The sequence below is a fragment of the Culex quinquefasciatus genome, chromosome 2 (assembly GCF_015732765.1).
Source record: "Culex quinquefasciatus strain JHB chromosome 2, VPISU_Cqui_1.0_pri_paternal, whole genome shotgun sequence".
Lineage (NCBI taxonomy): Eukaryota > Metazoa > Arthropoda > Insecta > Diptera > Culicidae > Culex > Culex quinquefasciatus.
Window position 1 is genome coordinate 83,918,330 of NC_051862.1, and position 24,141 is coordinate 83,942,470.

At 36.0% G+C, this 24,141-nt stretch overlaps 1 protein-coding gene and 1 long non-coding RNA gene across 5 annotated transcripts in view; both read left to right on the forward strand.

Annotated features, from left to right (window-relative positions):
• Positions 1-24,141, forward strand: part of LOC6033402 (LIM/homeobox protein Lhx6) — a 245,337-nt gene that overhangs the window by 165,328 nt on the left and 55,868 nt on the right. The gene's annotated exons all lie outside the window — the stretch shown is intronic.
• Positions 17,684-19,704, forward strand: LOC119766792. Its single transcript, XR_005277132.1, has 3 exons — positions 17,684-17,886; positions 18,394-18,396; positions 19,193-19,704. It is a non-coding gene; the product is annotated as an uncharacterized LOC119766792 (long non-coding RNA).

Here is a 24,141-nt window from a genome sequence, read left to right on the forward strand (position 1 = left end):
AGTGTAACAGTGTTCTACAAAGTTGTAGAGCAGACAATTACAAAAATTTTGATATATATACATAAGGGGTTTGCTTATAAACATCACAAGTTATCACGATTTTACGAAAAAAAGTTTCAAAAAAGTTGGTCGTCATCGATCATGGCCGTTCATGGTCACCCGCGACAGACACGAACGACGAAACAAAAAGAAACGCAAAAAGTAACTTTTTCAAAACTTTTTTTTATAAAAACGCGATAACTCGTGATGTTTATAAGCAAAGCCCTTATGTCTATAGATCAAAATTTTTGTAATTGTCTGCTTCACAATTTTGTAGAACATTGTTACACTCTTAAAAATAACCCTGCAATGTTAGAAAAAACACGAAATTGTAAAATGAAAAATTTTGTTCTAAATAAAAAATGACCCTTCTGGGTCAATGTAGATTCGAAAAGTACATTAAATTTCCCATAAAATGACATGTTCCAAAATTTTTAACAGTCGAGTAACGGAAAACGGGAGAATTTTCAAAACTTTTTTAGTGTTTTTTTCGATGAAAAATACGTTTTCTCGGAATTCTGAGTACGCCATCAAATCGGGCGTCTAATTTTACATAAAAGTCCCTTTGACTCCAAATTTCTATCTCATCACCGTTTCAGGCTGAAAATTATTGAAAAACACCTCTTTTTTCGCATGTTCAAAAATGGAAGGGGTCGTACCGCCCCTCCGTCACGAGATATCAAAAAACGGACCTCGGATTCGTGATCAGGGACAAAAGTTACCCCTTAGAACAAAGTTTCACGCAAATCGAATAGGGGTCGGGGCAACTGCTGTGTGAGTTGGCGGAGAATTACCCATAACTTTTGTTAATTAAAGTTTCATGTTGGCAAAATTGCTCTAAAATGTTCAATGCAAGTCAAGTCAGTTGAATAACTCTGGCTGTAGATGTCGGATCGATCTCATATTTTGGTCAATGTTAGAACATACTAAAAGAAATAAAATGCAACAAAAAGCTCATTAAAACATGCTGATGAATAAGTTAGAAAAATCGTTTAAAGTTGAAAACCAAATGTGCCTCATTGATGACTACCCTACCCTTCTATTCAAACGAAGAAAGGCAAAACAATCTTGTAACCTTGTTTATAGTAACGAATAAAGCAAGCACTTAACAGTCTGGCAACCCTTCCATAGTGTATTAATGCCTAACATTTTTTTAATTTCAAATCCGGAATTTGCATTGTTTTCAAAACTGTTTATCCTAGCATTGTTAGATAGGAATTTTAAATAAATTCCTTTAAGATATGAGCTCAAAAAAATGCCAACCCTGTCATAACCAATTCCGAAGGATTTATGAATCAGGTTATGATGAAATCTTACTGTTGATTTTGATTCGACCGTTATTAGAACATATTAACAAAAGGAAAAACAAATCGTTTGAGAAATATCACGTATCTTTATGCTACTCAATCAATCCCTAGAGGCGTAATTAATCAACGGTTAAGAGCCCAGCACGATTTACCACCAGTAAAACATTGTTGCAAATTATACCCCTTCGCGATACGCGATATCAATTGACTTTAAGTGACTATGTCTTATTTTGCATCGCGATTTGCTTCGCGCTCAATAACATATCATTCGCTAATGATGCCTAAACATACGAAACAATCTTGCAGAGTATCGACCTGCCTTTAACGATGTGTAATCACGTCGTAATTTCCCATGAGTTCAGTCTGGCAGGGTTGCCAGTTTTCGAATTCTGTGTAAAAATGCAATTTATTCAAGATTTTTAATACTTTTTCACAATGCAGAATTTTCGAAATAAACTAAATTTTAAGAAAATCATTTTAATTTAGTCAACCTGACAACACTCTTCATACAAAACTCAGTTCGAAACGAATTCCGTTCAATAACAACCAAATTATTGGTCATCACGCGTGTATAACCCATCATTTTGGCGTTTCATTTGCGCGCGCTCGCCTCTTCGGGGCCCATGTTTGGCCAACTCTCATCGGCCGGTCAGATGCAAAAGGATACCCACACCAAACCCGGCCCCGCAAATTGGCAGTTGGGTCTCCGAGGAGTTCATTAGACCAAGAGCAGTCGTCAGTGTTGATTCTCCGCCGAGTTCTTCCTAGAAAAAGGCTCCTCTTGGCGGTGACGGCAGTGCTTTCTCTTCATTAATTTGTCCTCGTCCTGCCTCAGGTGACACCCAGGGGAAAAACAGGGAGGAAGGGACCCGGGGGGAAGTCACCGTGCCAGAATAATGATATTAATAACGAGAAAGGAAACTTTGTTACCTGTTGTATAATTATAACGTATCTTAAGGCCATACTCTTGTTCTGTACACAGCAGGGTTTTTTTTCGCAACGTGCGCACTCTGAACTCTGCACTCTCTGCATTCGACCTGTGGCAAACATGGCAAGGCCGTCGCGCGGTGACGACGATGGCAGCACTGGCATGCATCCGTGCAAAAAGCGTTTTTCCCTCCCGCAACCTTCTCTCCCATTGGAAAGTGAGTGGGTTAGTAAGATGTTGCAGTGAACGATGCATCGTGTGGGAGATTTTTATTTGAAAAAGTGAAATATTTTTTTAAAAATATTTGTCACAATACAACTTGAGCATTATTACTGGTTTACGTGAACTCATTGTTTGCATGTAGAATTTATGTTGATTAACGTACAACTACTTCTTTTGTGTAAGATAAAAGTTTAACGTCACCAAACCAAACTTGTATCTTCATATCCAGCTTACTAATTACTGCCTGTATCTGGGAAAAAGATATTCAGTTCTCAAATTCCCTGAAGCAAAATTAAAGGAAAAATATGCTTTGTAATTTAATCTTATGTTTGATTCTGAAATATAACTTGAATGGTGACATCTCACAACATTTCAAAATCACAGATTTCTTGATGGTTTTTTAAGCTTTTAAAAACTAAGACTGGTCTGAGGAACTACAACTACATCACGTAATAGTAGTTTATGCAACAAGTTGCAAAAAGAGGATTTTTTCAACACGAGTCGTACATTTATCCAACGAGGTTCACCGAGTTGGATAAATACGAAGAGTGCTGAAAAAATCAAGTTTTGCAACGAGTTCCATACAACATTTTTTGCAATTCCAAAAAACACACACTGAGTGAAATTTCATGTCAAATTTTCATGTATATTGTCAATAAATCGTTTAAATCATTTTTTTTTTTTTGAAAAGTGTTACTTTACGAAACAAGTGCTGATAAGTTCAACTTTTCAGCACCCATTTGAGTGCTAAAAAGTAGATCTTTTAGCATAAGCATAAGCATAGGTGCCCACCCGCAGTTGCTACTCCGTTATTGACCAGGACCTCCAGAAGTTACATCCACGAGCCGTGGAAGATGAGTGGGAGCTATCTTTCCTCGCTTCGCAACTTCTCAAAGGCCTATCATGCTGATCAATACCGGCGCCGACCACGACCAGTGGTAGGGTCACGGGGAAGTGGATGGGAATGTTAGTTCGAGACTTGAGTGATAGAGACCGCCCAATCGACTGCATCTCCGACAAAATATCACATGAGTTTTGAGGGGGTTAGTTGATGGGTATGAGGTCAGGATTCACGAGTGGTTGAGTGCTGAAAAGTAGAACTTTTCAGCATTTATTTTGAAAAGTGTTGCTCTTCGATTCTGTTATTTTTGGTACAGAAAAGTAGGCTATTTCGTCGTTCAAGAATGACAGGAAAAGTAAATAGTTTCACGACGGAATTGCAAAAAATATATATACGACATTTTTTACAGAAAGGAACATCTGAATACAAATTTTACGCAAACAATGCTTTCTCCACACACCGTCCCCGTAAACTGCCTCCTCGCCCATCGTTATGCGAGTTATTTAACTATTCTGTAGACTGAAATAATTGACACTTGTTATTCATGAGCAGTAAACATGAATAAATTATAAAGTCCTTGTCACCGACCCAGCACTCCCCTCACCCCACCAAGCCAGACTTGTTCGCACACACACACACTCACTCACCCTGCGAGAATGCAAACACATGTGTCGGAGTGTGTGTTTCTGCACATGATTCTTGCTTGCGTTCTTCTCTCCGTGTGAAAAGTGTATACGATTTTTGCGCCAGTCGCAATTCCTCAAATTGGCGCACGCGATGCAGCGAGATATGTGATGAAGAGGGAGTGTAAAAAAATCTGCAGAGATACTACAACGTTTCATTTGTGCCAACCTTCCCCACCACCAGGAGCTGCTGACTACAAACACTGCAAACTGATGCACTTATGGTTTACCGGTGATGCTGGGTGGGAACAGTTTTATCCTGACGCTTGTTGTGTGTTCATATTCACTTATGTTGCATTTTTTTTCCCTCCTCGTGGTGTCATGTTGGTGGATTCACTTAACGAGCATTCGGTTTGGTTAGATATAAGGAGATGTTAGTTGAGTCCTGGAATCTCTAATTGTTTTTTTAAGTATTCAGGATCTATATTCTGGATCTAATTGCCTGATCCTACTCTATTTTATAGTATAATGTTGTTAAAGTTCTTTTGTGAAATGATCTTTTTCAATCCATAATGTTTAAGGATTATAATGTTATTTAAAGGAAAAGTATGGTTGCTATCGTTGAATAAACGTTCTTGATTCTTTAGCCAGTTATCCCCTTTTACCACCCTGTTGTTCACGATGGAAACCGGAGGGAGAACGCTCTCGCGTGATGTCAGCCGTGTGATGCCCCAGAAGTGGCTCGATTGGATGCGGTAAAATGCTTCCTTGAACCCGGGATATCTCCTTCTGGATCACGCTGATGATGATGCTTTTTTGCCTTTTCGTTGTTTTTTTTTTCACAACTTAACACTAAACCCTGCCCTTTTTTCTACCGTTTCATTTTTCAAAGCTTGTAAAAAATTGCATATCCATCGTTTTCATTCTTCTGAATGTTTATTTTTCAGGATTTGCAGTCACTACATTATACCTGGTGAAAACGTCAATTATATCAATTGACATTGGCACGGTGTTTTTATTTCCGAGAACATTATTCGTAATTCGCATTTGTCAATGTAAGAACGGGCCATGACCGATCTTATGCACCAGGTTCCCGACGAACACGCACTGCCATTACACCTACATGTCACCTTTGCTCTGAGTTAGTACGAGCAACACGCTAGTACACGCTTTGAGTGTTCGTGCCAGGTATTCACACCTTCTTTTCCGGTTATGCATTTTAACTCGGCCGGGTGTGGTACAGTGTTTTTGGTTTGATGTAAGTGTAAGCACCTGACCATTTATACCTGATTGTTATCGATGACAGTTGAGCCAGTCCGATTTGCGATGCCTTTCCGTCCGGTGGCAGGGTTTTTTCGCGTTCGTCGTCGGTGTGTTTTTTGTTTTTCTTTTTTTATCGCGTGCGTGTGTGAAGGTGCGGCTGGCTCTGGCTATCACCGAAGACAACTGAGCCAGTCCAATTTGCGATGCCTTTCCGTCGGGTCGCAGGGTTTTTTCGCGTTCGTCGTCGGTGTGCAACGACAACAAAACCTTATCATACCATTTCAGCTCGATATACATCGTAACTCGTCGTTCGCTTCGTTGATCAGTACCCCACTAAACATCAATCATGTAAAACTTGTAAAAACATCTCAATTTAAAAGTTAAACTGTTAAATCCTTCATTATTTAATTACAAATGATTTTGGTTCTATCTTCCCACAGCCGGCTGTCTAAGTTTAAGCCATTTCATTTAAAATTTTACAACTGATAAACGGGAAATGTCTCATCCGCAGCATCCGATTGCTTGCCTTGAGAATAATACATAATACCGTTCAACAAACACTATAATTTTGGGTCGCATCATCATCTTCTATGATGAATCCTGACCAAACACCCTATCCTACTAACACAGGGCAAACCAGCTGCCCTAGTAGCAACCTGCGATAACTAACATTCCCGTCCCTCACAATTCGAGATCTACAAACTGACATGGCGGGCGCCGTTGGTGGCCAATGACTGTTACCTATTCGCAACTGATCTTGTTTTAGCAATCATAGTGTTTTATCTTTTCGGCGCATTCATACATGCCGTTGATAAGGGAAACACCACTAGATCGTCGAAGCCTATGATCAATAGTGCTGAAAGGATATTACGGTTCTATTCAGCAACGGAGGGGCAACCATGAGTGGTCTCTCATGCTCATGTTCATGCATGCTCAGTGACCATTTATAGTGTGCCTATCAACATTTATTTAAGCGAAAAATATATTATTTATAGTTTGAATTCAAAATCAAACTGTTATTTACTGGGTATTGTTATGTAGCGGTGTTTTGGTCCTAAGCATTTTATAAAAGTTTTTCAAAAGTACCGTAAAATGGGATGATTTTAATAGCTGGGATGACTTTGATAGGTTTGAGATTTTTCCGCAAATTGAAAAGTACAAATTAAATTCGTACCGAATGGTATGGAATCATTCTGGCCTTGGTAGAGAAGTGTTCAAAGTATTCTTGGAAGAAGTTTTCATAAAATTTTGAAATATTTAAAAATTAAGTTAACTATAATTAAGAAAATGTTGATAAATAGCATTATTTTAATATTCTGCAGGTGTCATGATTTTCTCAATGAACATGATTTCGCATTCCATTTTCGGATTGTTTGGACCATTTTCCACTAGGAGAAGGTAAATAAGTTTGTAAAGAATTGATATTATGCGTTTTTGAAACATAGTACAAAAAAATCTCCCAATTTATAGGCATTTTCAGTATAAAAAATGTAACATGAAAACTTTTGTTTCTTGCTTCGATTTCAGTTTAAAGTGTAATATGATTCGATAATTTTGTAAACAAAATTAAGCTGTAAATTAAGTTAACTATAACTTTTTTATCAATTTTACCATAAATTTATATGTATTATGAACTTAGTTAACTATTTATAAACATTGATTTTTTTTCTTAAAAGCTGTATCAGACACCTTAGTGATGGTACATTTGACGTAAACATAAAATTTTAACACATTAAATCTTATTTTTACAAGAATAACTATGACTAGAAAAGTCAACCCTGAATTCAAATTAAGAATTTTCAATGTAACTATTTTTTAACGCTATTGAAAAAAAATAGTGCATGCACCATGTGTGGCCAACCCTAGTACATGTTTTAAAAATAGTAATCTTAAGACAAACCTTACCAGTTGGAAAATATTTCAATATTTAGCGGATGTCCACGCTCCATATAAAAAGATTTTTTTTTGTATGGACAATTGTCCACGAGGGGGGGGGAGGGGGTTGATAATTCAAAAAAAAAAGTGTCCACGTGGTTTGTGGATACAATGGAGTGGAAAAGCGTTGAGAGTTAAGAGAATCAAGAGTTTATAAAATCAACACCAAATTGTGGATAATAAACAGAAGAAGCAGTGAATAAGTATGAATCAGTCGAGCAAAATAAAAACAGAAGATAGATGGTAGATAAAAATGGAAAGAAGAAAAACTCCGTTCTTTAATATTTCAGAAACGTCCACAGCAGTTGATTCAACATACTGCAAATCAAAACAATACCGTCTACAATCACAAATTACTTCCCTTTCCCACATTGCCGCGCCCCTTTTATTCAGTCGTCTCGATCTTTTTTTTTCTAGAACAATTTGATAAAAAAAATCGGCAAGTCTGGTATTTGGCACCGTGAAAGAATGGCTCTTTCCCGAAATATTTCGTCGGGGGCTAGAGCAATATTTGGAATATTTTTTTTTCGATTTTATAGGATTTTTATTCTTTTTTATCAATTTTACCATAATTTTATATGTATTATGAGCTTAGTTAACTATTTATAAACATTGATTTTTTTCTTAAAAGCTGTATCAGACACCTTAGTGATGGTACATTTGACGTAAACATAAAATTTTAACACATTAAATCTTATTTTTACAAGAATAACTATGACTAGAAAAGTCAACCCTGAATTCAAATTAAGAATTTTCAATGTAACTATTTTTTAACGCTATTGAAAAAAAAATAGTGCATGCACCATGTGTGGCCAACCCTAGTACATGTTTTAAAAATAGTAATCTTAAGACAGACCTTACCAGTTGGAAAATATTTCAATATTTAGCGAATGTCCACGCTCCATATAAAAAGATTTTTTTTGGGTCTCGTGGCGCAGGGGTAGCGGCTTCGGCTGCCGATCCCGATGATGCTATGAGACGCGGGTTCGATTCCCGCCTTATCCACTGAGCTTCTATCGGATGGTGAAGTAAAACGTCGGTCCCGGTTTCTCCTGTCTCGTCAGAGGCGCTGGAGCAGAAATCCCACGTTAGAGGAAGGCCATGCCCCGGGGGGCGTAGTGCCAATAGTTTCGTTTTTTTTTTCGTTTTAGGATTTTTCTTCAGAAAAAGCGATGAAAATTGATGGATTCATGGTCATATGCATCAAATTTCTTGTGAATATGCCTAAAGAGACTCTAAGTTACATATTTGATCAATATTCGACCTCAAATAAAAAGTTTCCAAACAAAATTTACCAGATTTCTTGCTTTCTTTAAAATAACCCCAAGATCCATGCTGGAAACCTCAATAAGACCGACGAAAACAAAAATTATATAAAATCGAAAAAACAAATCATTCATATTTCCAATTTTTGAGCTACAATATTGGGCAAACATAAATTGTAAACATTTCGTCGTTTTTATGACACCTGCAGATTTTCGTCTTAATCGAGTTAAAGAAGACACATTGTACTGCTCACAATGCTGTATGTAATTGTGCCACAAGCCACAAGTAGTACAAAATGTTGTCCCAAAAGTCCAATACATCAACAAAGCTTAGAATCTTGTTGCCATTTGTCACACATGATTCTTGTGATTGCCACATTTAGTGCCAACTTGCTGTAAACTTTTTGAGCACACGAAGGAAAATTGAGTTCCGAAAATCGTGAACAAGCGTTCATGAAAATGGGGACCACGATTTAGCCGATTTGATCGAATCTCAAGTTTATATGTACTGAGGTACATGTAATTCATTATTACAGTGCCAAATTCATAGCTCAAAATTTTTGAGAATTTCAAAAAGTAAATGAAACTTATGGCAGTTGTGAGAGCTGTCCAACTTTTTGTTAAATACAAGATTAAATATGGTATTTGAAAAGTTGCTTTGGGCTTTTTAAGAATGATTCGAAATGTTTTTTCTCGAAACTTTTCTTGTTTATCATTAAGTGTTGCAAGTATTATCTTTCTCTAAATACAACCCTGTGTTTCAACATTCAATAAATCAGTTTTTGAATGTTGAATGTGTGAATGTTTAAAAAATAATCTAGTTTAGGTGTGGTTCCGATATTAAAATTGATGTCTCGACCATAACTGCTTGGTTAAAGATGGTCAAGAACTTTATGAAAGCTAATTAAATATTTTCTTTTCTTCTTTATTTTTTAAAACATCGCTTGTTAATTCTGCGATCTGGCCCACTATGCAATATTTCAAAATTCAGCTGAATTGAATTAATTATTTCGATTGCTTTACATCAATCTAATTCAAAACATTTTGCCATTTTTTGTTCACACACTGAAAATCATCTACTCTCTGAGCATACTCACGGTTAGTTGCGCGCTTTAATCACCAAAAATCAAGAATATTTGCAAAATTTAACAATTAAGTCAACAAATAGAAGTAAAAATCACCTTAATAATTTCTTGCTGAAACACTTCATTTTTGTTACGATTTCTATGTAACAAAGATATTAGAAAAGATAGCCCCTCTAAATTTAGGTGAATCGATCCTGCACTTTTGTGACTTTTTCCACAAGGCGCGCGACATTTTTATTGACACAGCATCAAGACTTGCCGCTGGCAGCAGCACTGCCAAGAGAAGAGGACGCGAGAGGTGCACAAATAGAAAAGCCGCTCTTAATGATGATGATGTATGTTCTAGTCCTCACCCTGGCCTGCAAACTTGAGATCTGGCCAGAACAATCAGGAAATCAAACCTGGCCAGACATGTGTATAATGGTCTTCTGCTGCGTTCCCAGAGGCTGCCAGCACCTTCATTAGTAGCGAGCTCCGGGCGATTTCTTTCTTTGACCTGGCCCCAGCATCAACTCCGGTCTGAGCAGCAGCAGCAGCAGTTCTTGGGCGCCACACAAGGAAAACTCATAGATTCCTTATCCTTCTCCGGGGGCCATGATGGGATTAAGGACTCGACTCGACGAAGTGAGTGTGTGTATCTGACTGTGTGTGGGTCTTCTAATGAGCTTGACCCTTGGGGTGCCCACAGGGTTGCTCCTCCCATTCCTGCACTCTTCGTCATCCCAGGGAACAGCCAGAGAATCCTGGCAGCTGCTGCTGCTGCCGCAAACGATCCCCATTAAAAATATCCTTCGGGATAACAACATTTAAATGGATATGACTTGGAGATGTGTACACATTTGCTCCGTATTGAGTGTCGTACATGTCAAGGAGCCATTATTTTGCAAGATATCAATTACAGGACGTTATAATTCCAGCATAATTACAGCTGTAATTACGCAACTGTTGAAGAATTGTGGAATCATTAAATGAAGAGGAAAAGAATTACGCAAATCGTCTATTGCTCCTTTGCCTAGTAAAATTAATGTTTGTTGCTTCATTTCTATCAAAACTCAATCTTTGAAATGAGAAAATTGATTTTATTTTCAGAACATTGCATTCCAAGTTAGCATATTAAATAACAGATGGTTTGTAAAATTATCTTTTCATCCTGATCATTTTCACCAGTTTGAGCAAAGTCAACTAAAATGCCAATAACAAGTCCAGAGTCGTTTTCGCCATCCGTAATCAATAAATATCCCTCCACCACTGCAGCCTCTTCAGTCCAATCACTTCGTTGCCCTCCAGCATCGACTTCTCCCTTCCACCACCATCAACATCATCATCACCAACAACAACAACAAACTGCTTACTCACGATCAATCGAAGTAATTAATGGAAAATGATAATCTGACTAATTAAAGATAATCCTTTCATTTTCCTCCAGGGATACATTTCTCATTAGCACTCGAGTGCGCTAATTTAGAAAGTGTACCAGCCCCCAACCCCCCACCCCTCACTTTGACCACCCACCACTGGACTGGTGCTGGTGGAAATGGTGGATGGATTTTTCCGACTCCCACACTCCGGTTCGCATTTTCCGCCTCAAAGCCACTTAAGTTTGCCTCAATTCCACTCAAACGACTCGCCGGCTGGCTGCAGCGACTACTCGCCTATTTAGCAGTTGAACTTGCCTTGATTTTCCGCCACTTTTTTTTGCTACACGGACGAAACACTCTGGCTGGGTTTCGCTCTCGTACAGGGTGGCGACTTAATAGGAATTCCTGTAAACAAAAACTTATTTAAACGTTTGATCAAGACGACTCAAGATGAATTCCGATTGAAAAATTTGAATTTTCCACCAGGAGAAAGTAAAATGAGTTTGTTAATAATACATATTATTAATTTTTTAAATATAATTCAAAAAATCTTCAAATTTATAGGCATTATCAATAGAATTTTTTTATAAATGTTAAAACTTTTGATTCGTGTTTCGAATTTTGTTTATAATTCAATATGAATTGATTATTTTACAGTATGTAAAAAAGTAGTTACACCCCTTGGGCACTATGCCCATTTTGTGATGAAACATGCAAACAATTTAATGTTTGACAGAAACCCAGTACTACGTTTTGTTCAGAAACTCATGCCAAACATTTTGCTACAGATGATTTCTGTAGCAAAAAGATGATTTCCCTAAAAATTTATGTAACAAATACTATTACAGAAATCAAAAAAGTTGCAATAAAAGTTTGTACACCTTTCGAAAAATTAACATAAATAATGTTATTTGTTGATAAATCACCATAAATCCACTCTCCCAACTCCAAATCGGCATCCTTGACTGATTAAAAAAATAATTTGGATTGAATGTAAAGTTCATTAAATACTTAGCATAAAAGTTTATATAACTCTGGAAATTCTATATACTTAATTTTGCAAACTTTCAATTTAACTAAATGTCAATGTATTACCATAGAATTGCTAAATAAACATTCTGGAGTGGATATAAAACCGTTTTGGGGGTCTGTGTATCGATTGAAATCGAGAATCGGCCATATCAGGAACCGGATCCGGGTCTTTTTTACGGAAATGGCCGTATCTCAGCGGATTTTTTTGCTCCAGGTTGCATTTGACTGCTTATTAGTTGTACTTTTAGGGAAAAATATGGATTAAGGGAAAATCTCATCTCAGCTAAAATGGTACGCACTGAAAAAAGTGGCTTTTTGACACGGTCCCGGAAAATCCGGATCATCTCCGGTTGCCATGGACAATTACCTAGTTCCAGTACATATTCAAAAACTAGAATATTTTTTTCGGTTAAATTTTCGCAATGTTATGAGCATTTGCATTTTGACAGAAATTTGCCTGTCCCAATCATTTTTTCCAACCCCTGTATATTAGCAAACTTGGCGATGGTACATTTGACCTAAAAATAAAATGTAAAAACCTTAAATTAGATTTTAACAAGAAAAACTATGACTGTCAAAGTTACTCCGGAATTCAAAATAAGAATTTTCAACGCAAAATTCCAAAATATTCCAAAAATAAATTGAAATCATATCAATGTCACCCCGATTTTCGGTATTCCATGTGGATTTTATAAATATAATGCTGTTTATGTAGCATTAAAGAAAATAAATGTATTCAAAACATCTTCAAGTACTCAAATTTTCATTCTTTGCATAGTTTGGCGTATCAAAGACGCGAAATATTAAAAAAAAAATGTCGGTGAATTATAACTTTTAGTGTTGAATATTACAATTTTCACGAACTTTCTTTTATTTTGCGAAACATACTTACATTTTGGTTTTTAAAAAATCGCATAATTGCTCATATATTTCCCATTCATTTTTTTTTGTAATCTGCCACTGTTTTTACAAAATTTAACTGTAGATTTATCCCGTTTTAGATTTTTCATCTAAAATACAACATTTTCATAAAATGCTGGAAAACGTCGCACCGTTCGCCAACCTTATCGCAATTTATATTTGTTTGTTAATGTTTAAAGCAATTTCTAGTAAAAAACAGAGATTTTATGATAAAAATTTAAATACAGTGAAAATCTGTACAAAACAAAAAAATTTGAATATGACGATATTTTTCAAAAATTTCGTACTTTACGAAAATTCAATTCAATAATACAAATTTCAAATCATTTTTATTGGTGTTTTTCGAACAAAAAAATTTAGCACTCCGCGAACGAAAATGAGTACACATTAACTGTTAAAAATGCTTCTACACAATTTGTTTTTAGTAATTAATTTTTAGTTTTTAGTAATTAATTTTTAGTCAAGAATAGATTGTTTTAATAAGTTCATTTTAAGATTCACTTCAAATGAGTTATTATGGGTTAACGAAACGAAGTTAACTTTAAAGCTGTCGGCCACCATTGCTAGTACCAACCACTAGTGTCTTCTTTTTATCTACAAGGAATTACAAGGTTATTATGGGTTACGAGTTATTATTCATGTTATTCTGAGGACCTTCTAGTTTATGCTTCCCCATGAATTGAGAATGAGAATTGTTGATCGGTGTTATCTGATTATGTATTTTTCAAAAAAAAAGTCACCCAAGTTTACACCGTGTCCCTCTTTCGTATGCCTCTTTCATGGCACTTTACCACTCATACCGATGGATGGATATGATGGCTCCAGAACAAGCACACATACCAGCGCGCACACACACATGTACACACCGCCTACACCGGAGTAGTCCTCGAGCAGGGAGATGTTTTCACGATGCTTGCCTCCGTGCACACAAACACACACACACACTCAGAATCCTCGCTGATGACGATGGCATTGATGTTTTCTTCTTTCCCTTCCTCCCTTTGGCCAATTGATAATGATGATGTCGATGAGTGGAATAAAACCGTGTGCTCTCGCGTATCAATCAATCAATCAGTGGCATCGTAAATGGCAACCCGTGGCGGTGGTTCTACGCTTGGCTGGATACACAAATGGGCAGCCACGACGGCATCGTCATGTGAGTGTCCTTTTTGCTGCAGAAATGGTTCGGATTTTATGATACTGTGCTATGTATAACATTTTTTTCCAACAAATAAATATATCCAATATCTTAGGGTCATCCATGATTCACGTGAAGACTTTCTAGAAAATTTAATTATGCAATTAGTGCAAACTTTACAATTTCTATTTTCTCTTATGCAACATCTTTCGCAACCAAGGAGTTTATCAACCCACCTGTTCATTGCCCCGATCGTTATCAGCGGCACGAAATTCTGTTTCCGGTGTTCTAATTGTAATTACACTCCCTCAACCAACGGCAACGCAACACACTCAGCTGCACCTTTGCTTCAGAAGTCGGTTTCATTTTCCAGTAAACAGAAGATTTATTTTAATTTCATTCGGTTTATATTCGTAAGAAAATTGGTTTGTCTTCTAATGAAAATTCCCTCCCCCCTCGTCTCTTGCCCCGTTTGGGTTTCCCTCCTCAGAGATTCTTACCGACTTCCTCCGGTTGTCGTCATCTAAGGGGGTGTATGTATGCGAGAGTGCATAATCTACATCCATCTTCATTTTGCATATTTGTTCTTGGAAAGCACTTTCGTTCTCGCTACTCTCCCCACCCCGATTTCGACTCCAACTCCAACAAGAATATCCTTCCGGGACCCAGCCGGGGATTGAAGTGAATCTTGCGGACACGTATAACCGGCACCAACACCCATCGTATGTGAAGGTTCTTGGGGCACGACAACTAACTACCTCTCACACGTGTGGGAGATATCACAGATAAGAAGACAATTAAAAATCCCTATAAATTTACTTTTTTTATATAACATTAATAGAAATTTGAAGGAAAAAAAAAATATTTATTTACACTAAAATCAATCGCCTATCAACTTCTTATTCTACCGCTCATTATACCTTCACACTACGAAAAAAACGTGTAATTTTGGGTCAAATTAGATGCACATAATTGGAGCATCAAATTAGACGTAAAGCTGGGTCAAATTAAACGTAATGTTACACGACTCAATCAATATCGATGGTCGTGTAAAATTACATTAACAGTCTGGACCCGAAGCCTGATTTTTCTGTTACATTCTTATTGGAATTCCATATAAACTGTAACGGGGATTGCAGGCACCGGGTCCTGACTATTAATCGTAATATTGGTGGGAAATCATTCTAATTGGAATCATAGCATTCTTGTTGGACGAGATAAAACGTGTTTATATTTTTTTAAATTAATACATTTTTATTGCATCACTTAATAATTAATCACTAAATATTCACTCATGGTCCAAAATTGTCTTTCTTGTAGCTTTTCTACGATTTTCACCAAAATTGCTCCATTACCCTCCCAGCCTTTCTTGTTCCACGAGCAATCTTCCGGCATGCAATCTTCCGGCATGCAATTTGTGTCCCGCTGAAGGTGGCCGGTTCGGTTCACTCCGGAAATATCTCATCTCAAACATTTTAAGAAAGCGTCCAGCCAGCTACATCGAAGCGGCTTGAACCGTATTTTGCCTCGCGTTCTATGATGTCCGCTACCTAAACAAAAACAAAACAGAAAATGACGAACAATATTTGCGATCTGTTTCACATCACCTTAATAATGATTTAACTTACCTCTATCGGAAATGTGATTGCTTTTATCCATAACTGTAGCAGATTCCGATCAGTAAGGAGGAAAAATTGAACAAAATCTGGACACAAATTATTTTCTCAGCGACGTAAAACCAGGCTGACGTTTTGACGTTTCCTCATTCTGACAAACATGTAGCGGCCAAGGCGCGTGAAATCAGTTGTTATTTGATGTAACATTACATTAAATTTGACGCTCCAATTATGTGCATCAGATAATGCGTATAATTAGATTATATTTGATGTAATGTTGGGTTTCATGAGATGAAATAGAATACCAATGGGAATTTAATCGATTTACGTCAAAATTAACCTAATTTTACAGTGAAAATACGTTTACATGATTTAATAATAGGTTTTATCAAAGATTACGTCAAATGTAATATTCCATTTTTTTTTGTGTGTTATAAATAAATTAAATCACTTTTTGAGTTTTGAAAAAGATAAAACATCATTGTTTCATGAATTCTCATAAGCAAAGATTTACTTAGAAAGCGTATTTCAGAAGTTTGTTTTCAAAGTTATTGTAAAACTTTGCCTCAGTGAAACTTGCACAAATGATGTTAAAAGCATAGAATTCAGCTTTTTAACATTAATTTTCAACTTTTCTTTTTGAAAATCTGCAAAAAATTACATCAACAGAGTTTTAAAAATTAAGTTTTAAAAAGGCCAATTATTTTATTTTATTTTTCTTATCTTATGTTTTAATTTCAACAAATAATTTATCGAAGTAGTAAAGAAATATGCTGCTAATTACGACAACACAATCTTATTTCAAGTAAATCTTATAATATTAGAAAAAAACATTTCGCAGAACCAAGTATCATGTCTGCTCTGCTCACCTATGTCGAGACGTCAAGAAGCAAATGAAGTCGGGACATTTTTGCACCCTTAGGTGGTGGCGTTTGGAGTGCGGAACGGACTCTCACATAATGTTGTAGCAACTCCTTCAGGAAGGAGCGCAGCCACCTCCCAAAAAAGGCGGAGCAGGGCTTGGCCACCAAATTAAAGACGAAATAATGAAGGAAGATGATGATGTGAGCAGATCCTTCCTGGGCCCCCGGTCCTTTCGTCCGTATTTTCTGCAGAAATGAGCGGGGAGTTCCGTTGGTCCGTGGGTCCTTGCTTTTGGCCACCACGAGACGGGTATATCTTGACATACGTAAAGTATGTTTTTGGCCCTGCCTGCTGCCGGTTGGTTGCTTTACGTGTTTTCCCGGTGGTTCCGTTTTACTCCTACAACTGTACCGGTTTTCTGGTTCAAATGGTCGTCTCCAGTCGTTAGCTGCCGGAAAGAACACAGAAGACTTGGTGGTGGTGTTCTCTGGTGCATACTGGAAGGCAAACCAACATGGAGCTAGAGAGTTGGCCTCCAAGCAGCCAGCCAGCAAACCAACCAACTCCGGGTGGAGGAGCTCTCTGGAGCAGAAGTAAACAATTTTAATTAAAACAACGGATAATTAAACTAGACAAATTTTCTTCGGTAGCTTTTATGAAAATGATTTTATTTAGTTCTTTGCTTGGCCCGGTCCCCTTGTGTGGAAACAGTATCAACGGTTGCAGTCGGCCAGCCAGCCAGCCAGCACTAAATGAGCTTTCTGCACTTTGCTTCCTGATGTTGGGGCAGCTTCTTGGTTTTGCTCTGGGTAGGTTACGTTCTGTTCCGAACAGGACACAATGCACATTGCTAACCCTCTATTTCAAAATTGAATTTCACCGAATTTTGAAACGTTTTGTTCTTATTGTTGATGTATATTTTAAAAAATACACAATAAATAATCACTCAATAAAAAAATCTGTATTCAATTTACGAAATTTATGATGATTAAAAAAAGTATAGATTGTCTCTTTATTTTTCTTTTCGGCTGTACCTTTCTTGGAGGCACTGAATATTTTTTTTGTTCTAATTCTAAATGTGTCTTAAAGTTAAATTTTTTTTTTGCAATTCCGTCGTGAAACTACTTACTTTTCCTGTCATTCTTGAACGACGAAATAGCCTACTTTTCTGTACCAAAAATAACAGAATCGAATAGCAACACTTTTCAAAATAAATACTTTTCAAATAAATGCTTTTGGCCAACCTCCCGTGGTCGAGTGGTTACGGGATCCGCCTAACAAGCGGAAGGTCAGAGGTTCAATCCTCGGGTGGCAGCTTTGGAGCTTTGGTCATCCCGCAAAATCAGTACAGGTTTTTCTTTCCCTGCTGTCTGCGCTTTGGAGAAACCTCGAGTTAGTCAAAAATGGACTACTCGGCGAAGAGCTCCAATGCCAACTGACGACAGTCGGGTCAATTCTTCATGTAAACTAATGTCAAAAACAAAAACAATGACTTTTATATCCCGCCGTTTGACATGGAGGACTTTAAAAACCCGCCAAACAAATCGCAGCAATCGGGTGGTTGCTGGGGAAAATTCTGAAACGTCCTTGTCATAAATTTTCTGTTTTCAGCTGAAAAGGAAGTGATTTTTTTCCACGATTTTTCAGAGTTTCAAATTTTATTATGCTGGCTTGTTTTTGTGGTGCTCCAGAGTTTGAGATGCCGTAGATTTCATTTCCTCACTACGATGATATGTCCCGAAGAAATACGCAGTTTGTGGTTCCAAATGTGCGACCTCAACAAAAGCCATCGCCTTGATCGCTTCCGGTGGACCACTAAGTTAAAAAGAACCAAAACAGAAAAATTCCAAGCAGATCAATCATGTTTCAAATATGTTATCTGGAGCAACATTTGAAAGGGGCGGTACGACATTGCTCTTACGGCCTTTCATTACACGCGTTTAAATGGGACGAAAGGCCGTAAGAGCAATGTCGTACCGCCCCTTTCAAATGTTGCTCCAGTTATTAACTATTTTTAAGCGAAATAAACATATCTTAGAAGGGGGTGGGGCTGGTCCTAAAGAATGTGGTTTCATTCGAAATTCCTTCAATTTGATTTTGTCAATGTGTCTGGGGAGTAAGATGAGGTCAACGAGATTTATTAAAGGATTTTGAAATTTCTCAGGTTCTCCTTAATGAAACATTCAGTTTAAAGGGTTGTGTAGTAGACATCGTAAAAAAACTCAGTTGAAAAAATCAACATTTTTCCGGCGTATTTTTTAATTTCATCCGATATTTATTTATCAGTTAATTTAGAACCCATCCGTAACGTTCGTGGTAGCATTTAAACTCTGGTCAGAAGAGCCTAAGTCAGTTTTCTTATGAAACTAGAAGCACATGATTTGGAGACAATCGCAAAATAGTTTTAAATCCGATCGGATTGTTACATTCCATGGGTTCAACTTGAACCGTTCAAGGCTTTTAACATCCAGCACTACAAAATGCTTATAAACGACGGCGGATCACCGGATTGAATAAAATTCAATAAATATGACCCCTTGGTTCTCGTTCAATCGAGTCTGATTAAAAGAAGATATCCGAAAAATCACTTCCTTTTCAAATGAAAACAAAACAAATATGACAAGGTCTTTTCCGATTTTCTCCCCAGCAACCCCCAGTGTGCTGCGATTTGATTGGCGGGTTTTAAAAATCATGCATGTCAAACGGCGGGGTTTAAAAGTCATTGTTTATGTTTTTGACATTAGTTTACATAAAGAATACGAGAGAGCCGAAAAAACTGATGACAAAGGGGAGAGATCTAAAAATAGCCAACAGGGACCGCTCCAGTCCCCGTCCGTCCTCATCATTTGAAGTTGGACATCAACAGCCTGAGAACCACAACAATTCTTCAAAAGTTGCTCATTTCTCCTTCGCTAGGTCAACTACAACTACTTAGCTTCGGCTGATCTGTGCACTTCGGAAGATAGTTGACTGGCCAACTAGCCGAAGATGCGCTAACAGATACGATGAGTGTTCGGACTCAAAAAACACGAGAGGAGAATTCTTCCTTTCGCACAACCACGCTTTAACGAACTGCGTTCAGGCGCACTCTACCAGTGTATATGTGCATTGGAAAAAAGACTGTAAACAGATTGCTTGATTCTTCTCAATAAGATTCGAGCAAAAATTGCAGCCTTAAGAGTATAACAGGGAATCACAAAAGATAGTCGCTAGGACGGTCGAGGTGAACTAATCCCAATATCTGCCCACAAGGCGGACAAAAAAAAATGCTGAAAAGTTCTACTTTTCAGCACTCAAATGGGTGCTGAAAAGTTGAACTTTTCAGCACTTGTTTCGAAAAGTAACACTTTTCAACATTTTTTTTATTTAAACGATTTATTGACAAAATACATAAAAATTTGACATAAAATTTCACTCAGTGTGTGTTTTTTGGAATTGCAAAAAATGTTGTATGGAACTCGTTGCAAAACTTGATTTTTTCAGCACTCTTCGTATTTATCCAACTCGGTGAACCTCGTTGGATAAATGTACGACTCGTGCTGAAAAAATCCTCTTTTTGACACTTGTTGCATAAACTACTATTATGCAATCATTTTCCTCCGGGTTAACAATCATTGGTCATTGGTTTTTATAAATTTATAAGTAGGCTTAGTGATTTTTCACGCTCGAAAATTACAAATTTCAAGGAGACGTCAGTTTCAAAACACCAAATTTCACGCAAATTTCGCGGAACGTGAAAAATGTTAAAATAACACTGAAAATTTTATGTTTGAATTACAGAAACTACTTTTCATGCTTAATTATTCTATTTAATTATAATTATTCTGCAATAAACAAAAAAAATCTTTCATAAATTTGAACGTGACACAAAAAAAAATCTCCTGATTTTCAAAAAAGATTTCACCTAGTTTATGGATGGGATCTAAATATATTTTGAAATAAAATGTAGGACATGGGTATTCTCATTTATTGAACTGCTTTTTTTAATATTCGACTTATAAAGTTAAAAAGTTTTCGCTGATTTGCTTCATTTTATTGAATTTCATATCAAAGCAAGATTTAACAATCTTGTCCATCCAAATTGAGTGAAATACAGTCGACTCTCTGGCTGTCGATCTTCTCGATATCAATAATTCTCCATCTATCGATGAATTCTTCAGTCCCTTCAATCTGCATACTTCAATTATCTTCATTCCTCGATATTTTCCCTTGCTTGAAGGATCTCTTCCTCGACGGTCCCTTGGATTCTGTTTGCTTTAAAAATCTCTTCCGGTTGTCAATAATTTCACTTTCTCATGGCTTGCATAGACATTTTTCTTTGCGAAACGAAGCTTTGAAGGGTGTTTGACATTAGTTTGTTTTTGTTTGATGGACGTTGCCATGATTTTCTCCCATAGCTGGGTATCAAGAAAAAAATATTTTCAATCGAGTCTTCATTTTGCATCGTTCTGTAAACTGATGATTCTTTTCCTCGACGGTCCCTTGGATATTGACAACCAGAGAGTCGACTGTAAATTGAATTTTTTGCGACATTTAACAAATTACCATTTTTGAATGTTTTTATCTCCCTTTTCAAAATTTAAATTTTAAATCAAAAGTAAAAAATTATATGATTTGCAATGAAATCAAAATTTTTATACAAAATGAAAACAAAAACAAAAAAGTAGTGTTTTTTTAAACGAATTATCCACCCAAATAATCAAATATCGTTAAAATTCAACAAAACTCAGAAAAAATATGTTAAGTTTTTAAAAGTTGATTTCAAAACTTTCATTTTTTTAAATAAAACAAATCATGATTCTTTAAATTTCTTCTGAAACTATACCTTTCAAATAAAATAGCAGTAAAATTGTTATTACAGCGAATGAAAATACTACTAAACTTAGTAAGTAGTATTTTCATTATGTTGGTATTTTGAAAAACAAACTTGATTTGAGAAAATTGATAAATTTCAAGCCGTCCACGAAATCGTCAAAAATCACTAACCCTATGTTGGTAATTGAACAAGTCTGGAGTTTTTTTTTTTTTTTTTTTTGAAAAGGACCAATAAACCAAATTTCCAGTTTTTGCTTTTTGGGTGTTTTTGAAACCGCCTTGAGTCAGGGGTATTAAAAAACACACATAAAGCAAAAACTGGAAATTTGGTTTATTGGTCCTTTTCAAAAAAACTCCAGAAGTGTATTCACTCACCTAATTCTACAGTAGTTCATAATGTTATGTTTATTCCTATTTGAGTTAGATAAATCATTTTGAGCAAAATCGTTACATTTTCACACAAACATAAAATTTCACAGGATTTCGCGGAAAAGCCAAATTTCACGGATTTCACACTGTCCTCGAAATCGTGAAATTTCACCAACCCTGTTTATAAGGAATGAAAAAAGTTCCCAAAAAGTATCAACACGTGTAGAATAATTTTCTAAACAGCTTGTAGAGAGAGTTCTTTTTCATTGATTTTTGTCACGATGGCAACATTTATATTTTCTACAGAAAAATCATGCAAATTACGACAATCGTCACCATAAAATGGCGTGATGCTGTTATTGAAAATAAATGTTTTGCGAAAATCGTAGAAAATAAATTACTTTTGCACCATCCTAACATGGCTAGGCAAAACAAAAAACAGCGTCTAATTTTTTGAGCCAAAAACCACCAAATTTTTTAGCATGGCTGAATCACTTTTTAACTTTTTTATAAATTTCTTACAACATTGTTGTATAATGAAAAATGCCAAAACACTCTGCCATATGAAGGCAGACCATATAAAACAACAAAAAAACTAGCACACAAAAATACACCAGCATACAAAACGTTCTTTATTTGTTTTATCCAAACACTCAGAGAATCAAGTTAGTTATAATATCTCTAACGACTGACCTAACCAAAAAGAAATTAATTAGTATTGGTTTTGACATCAAAATTGAAACTTTGACACAAAAATTAGGTTAAAGCATTCAATAGATTTTGGAAAATATCAATTTCATGGAACAATTTAGTGGTTTACAAGTTTTAATTTGATCAGACATTATTGTCATTTAAAAAAAAATTAGGAAGCAAACAATATTCATGAAAGTCAGAAATAAACTAAAACCACAGCTCACTGTCTTTTCAACAATATTTTACTAAGTTCTGTAATTTTGGATTTTGTTGTTTCAATGAAAAAACCAATGTTTTGAAAATAAGGCAAATCATTTGAATCATTTGAGTTTGCAACCTAAATGTGCGCAATCAATATAAATTTATTTTTATCATTATTATGCATTTTTTATCGATTCATCAAAACAAAAACTTCCATGCAGTTTTTAGCGTTTTTTCACATTACACGTAAGCAAATAATATGTTATACAGATTCGTGTTAAGTTTTAAAATAAATATAAAAATCTTAATGGATAACAAACAATGTTTAACTTTTGGCCTTAACAATGAAAAAAATGTTTAAATTGGCATATGTTTTTTTTTTAACTCTGCCAATTGGAACAAAACATAAGAACATCAAAGTTAAAATTTTCAGAATCTTACGTAATTTATCCAACTTGATTTGCTCTCAACTAAAATCAGCTTAGTAGGAAATGACCAAGCAAAGCTGTAAAAAAATCCAGTGTTTTTTGCTAAAAAAAATACTAATGCAATTAATTCGATTTAGTACCTCATTTGTAAACTTAAGAAAAAAATGTTAATAGAATAAAAGTTAAAGTAGAAAACACAAAACTAAAAAGAGAACTAAGAGGGTTAAGAAAGGGTTACCAAATTCTAGCTTTGCTGGACGGTTATAACCGTATTGTTCCAGAGTACTTCTGTGCGACGATGACGGCGGCGTGTATGGTTCTCTGCCAGCAAATAGGATCTGTTTGGTTTGCAGAAGAGATGTGTATTTTTCATTAAAATGTTAATCTTGGAGGTTGAACGTCGTCAGAGTTGGCCTCTTTCCCCTCTTGCTCTCTGGCCGTCCGGTCAGTAATACTGGAAAGATTTTAATTGCGTGTGTGGGTGGTGCAGGCGTTCGTTACCTTTCTGCAACTTTCTCTATTGAATGAGAATGATGCACAAGTGCATAAGTCAAGCTGAAGAAAGTGGTTCTTTTGATTGATCAGAATAATTCCAGGATAAATTGATTGAGGTCTGTGGGCGTTAGAGTACAAACAAAACAGAATCTATTAAACAAAGTATAAATAATTGATTTTGTAAATCATCATATTATTGAAGAATATAGATATATAATATGTTTACAAAATCATTCAAAATTTAGTAACGAAACACCTTATAAATATTTTGTATCTGAATGATGATAGCATTAAAGTTGTAACATGTGCAAATAAAATCTCAAAACACAAGTCTTGCATACCAAATAATTGGATGTCGAAGAAGTGGTTGCAAAATTATGCATGGGAACACCACCGACAAGCAAAGAGCGTCAAGTTGTTAAATATTTTTTTCTATTTCTTCACACCAACAATTAGATACACAGTAAGTTTTTGAATTTCAAAATATGGTACACTGTTAAAATTGATTCTATTTTAAATTTTTCATTTTTTTAAAGATAATTTAAACAAAAAGGTTTTTGAGATAATATCAATTTGCTTCAAAATAAACTAATTTTGCTACAGTGTGTTCAACATGTGTTCTTAAAAAAACCATCTGGAATCCCCAAGTGGGCCGTCTTTGGTCGTGCCGCAGCATTTTCAAACATCCGCTGGAGGTGAACAA